Raw genomic sequence first — 3,511 nt, forward strand, 5'->3', positions numbered from 1 at the left:
GGGCAGAGTATTGTAAAAGTTTATAATGACTTAACATTTATTATCTTGTGAAACTGGGGTACCCAATATTAATGACACATACATTTCATCGTAGGATTTCCTCTCCTCTAATTATTTCTGTTTTAGCTATATGTAATGTCATTTTCTGATTCAAGTGTAGCTGTTCCAGATTCTACACACTGTGTTTTAGCTTTCCATTCCCATTTTGAATTTAACAGATTTCAATTGAGAAGGTGAGTCCCATATATAAATTGCCATTTTACCATGCCAACTTGACACAAACTAGAAACAGAACAGATCAGAAGGAGAAATGAAAAATTATCTCAAAACAATGAATCATTTTAAAATTTTAAAAGCAAAATAAAACCCAAGAAAGAATTTCAGCCATATAATCTATAGGTCTTTATAATTTCATCTCACATCCATGCAATTGTAATAATCAAGATAACTCCACAATATCTTTGGAGATTAGTTTTATGCCTACTTTATTTATATGCATTCCCATATTGTATATAAGTTGAGATACTAAAGAAAACAATTGTCTATGCTTTTGCTATGGTTTGAGTGTGTCCCTCAAAAGTTTGTGCATTGAAAATTTAATTCCTCAATGTAACAGTGTTGGGAGGTACAAAGTCCCCCCAACACTGGGAGGTGTTAATGTCATGGGGCCTCTGCCCTCATGAAGAGCTTAATGCAGTTCTTGCCAGACTTGGTTACACCTCCAGAGAATGGGTTGTTATAAAGCGGGTTGGCCTGCTTTCTTGCCTCACTTTCTTATACTTTCTCTTTCTTGCCATGTGATGTCCTCTGTCATGTTATGACACAGCAAGATTCCATCATTAGCAGTTGAGCAGATACTGAGATGCCAGCACCATGTACTTGGACTTCCCAGCTTCCAGAACTGTAAGAAATAAATTTAATTTCACTATAAATTACCCAGTCTTTGAAATTCTTTGAAAGCAACAGAAAACACACCAAGATAGCTTAGAGTTTATTTGATAGTTGATTATTTCTGTAGCTGGTCTGCACTTCAAAGCTACAAGTGATACTATTTGCTACTTAACCTACAATTTTTTCTTCATGTATTTCTCTTTGTTTACTTCAATTCGTATTTATTTTTCCACATTGAAACTCATTTTTCTTGCTATGTTATATGTGTTTTGTAAGCTACCATAAATCTTAAATTTTATATACTCCAATGCAAAATATAAATTTATTTTATACCACCCCCCACACACATGGAAAAGTGATTTATTTTATAAATCTATTCAATATTCTAATTTACCTCGCAAAAGCTTTTTATCTTATACAATGTGCATCATACATATTTATTACTTTATTTTAGCAAAATCAGCATAAAGTAAATCGATCTTTTTACCTATTTTCCACTCTTTGCAGTTGTAATCTTAAACAGGGTTAGAAGTATAGAATGGGTACAAATGCAGGCTCCTTTCCTCAACAGAAAATATCTTTGACTGAGATATTTAACCTCTGTGCCTCAAATATCTGATTTTGAAACAGAAAATGCTGACACCTATCTAATAAAACATGATAAAATCTATTGAAATAATGCATATAATGTTCTCAAACAGTGCATAAAAATTAATTAAGACAATGGACAGAATTCTCCCCTATTGTCTATGCTACACTTCTTAATGATAGAAAGCTACTTGGAATGTCCAAATTTATTCCTAAGTATATCAGGAAATGCATAGTCATTGATGAGCTTTTTGTAATTATTAGTATCCAACCTTTTTCAAAGTCCAATAGCTAAGGGAGAATTCTTACTTAAAATAAGAAGAATAAATGGCTATAATAGACTAATATTTTAAATCCTTGTCTTTCTACCAAAATAGACTCCTCAGTCCTCCTGAAGGGGTCATTGTCTTCAACATGTTTGCTCTAAACACTGAATACTGCAAGCTTTACCCTGGCACCACCAGTCCTCGGCCACTCCTTTCTCTCCCCATCACCACTGAGTTTAGGCATTCTATTTAATTATAACCCCACCCATCAGGATTACTGTCAGAAAAACAATATTTGGTAGAAAGTTTTTAAAGTTTTCAGACACTTTTATATCAAATCTTCTGTTTCATTTTGTCTCCTCTTAATTTTTTTAGTTGCATTTTAATTATTTTAGTTTTAAAATAGATCATTCACTCTTTTAGGAGAAAAAGTAGAAATTTTCAAGGAGAAGCAAACAACAATTTTAGACATGATATACTCATTACTTTAATTAAAGATGACTTTTTTTGTACACATTTTCATCTATTTTACAGGTGAAGGCAGAGACATAAAAAATGGAATATGAGAAGGGTAAAATGAAAGGAAAAAACAAATGGAGCCTAGAAAGACATAAATCTTTGGAATTTATTATATAAAATGTAAATGCCAGAGGTCATAGAAAGTAAATTGAGAATCACTAAAAAGATCACTGTTTTACTGAGACATGTAATTGTCAATTCATCTTAAAAGTAATATTCTGATGCCAACTTCAATAATCTTGTTGCCAACCACTGAATTATCAGGTATATTAGTAAAGTGTTATTACACTTATTTGAAATGCCTTTTGCTAGTGTCACCAAGGACTTTCCATATCCAAAAACAATGATCAGTTTAGAATTTTTATTTAAAATATATTTGATATTATGCCTAAATAATTGGCCAACATCTCCATTTTTGTAATAACTTCTGCCTTTACTCCCAGTCTATTACTCTGCTAATCTCTTGAAACCTTTTGTTGACATCATGTTGGTATTTTCTTGACAGGTGACTCGTTTTTAATTAGTATGTAAATTGGGAGTAGTCAGAGGTTCTATTTATCATCTCCTCTTCTCATTGTGTGAAGCCTTTTCTACTCTCGTGGCTTACGTTATAGGTAATGAGCTTAACAGTAATTTCTGTCAGGTAGTTTCATATGCATTCTCCTACTTACTTGTTCCAATTATTTTCCATTTGGGAATATTTTAAGTTATTTAAAGACCTCTAAAATATATTTTGTGATTCTATGGGCTGTGACCTGGGCAACCTTTTTTTGTTTTTTAATCATCTCTTATTCTGATTTTGACAAGCATGTTTCTATTGCTAGAATGAGAATGTGACTTCCTTTATGGTAGACAGATTTTCTTCTTTATCATTGTGTATGTAACTAATACAGAGCTATTTATGTCTCCGAGCATTCTAGTTGGACAGAAGCAAAACACTTGCTATTTAATTTTGAGAAACCAAGAATGCTAGCAAGCTATTGATGTCATTTTCAAATATCTCAATGTTTCCAATATAGTCAACTAACTACTTCTGGACTGGGCTGTCTTACAATAACATCAATTCTCATATCAATATCATATTAAGTTCAAAATTTCCTCGAGAGTCTTGCTTAGCTTGTATCTTTGTACCAAATTTTTCTGATTTCCTTAAGTAGAATATCTCTGTTCCTAATTTTATTATTACCTACCACATTCCCACCTAGGCCTTTAACTCATTGCATGTGGCTACTCAGAAGTGTATTTGA

The sequence above is a fragment of the Rhinopithecus bieti genome, unplaced genomic scaffold, assembly GCF_001698545.2.
Source record: "Rhinopithecus bieti isolate Rb0 unplaced genomic scaffold, ASM169854v2 scaffold_21891, whole genome shotgun sequence".
Lineage (NCBI taxonomy): Eukaryota > Metazoa > Chordata > Mammalia > Primates > Cercopithecidae > Rhinopithecus > Rhinopithecus bieti.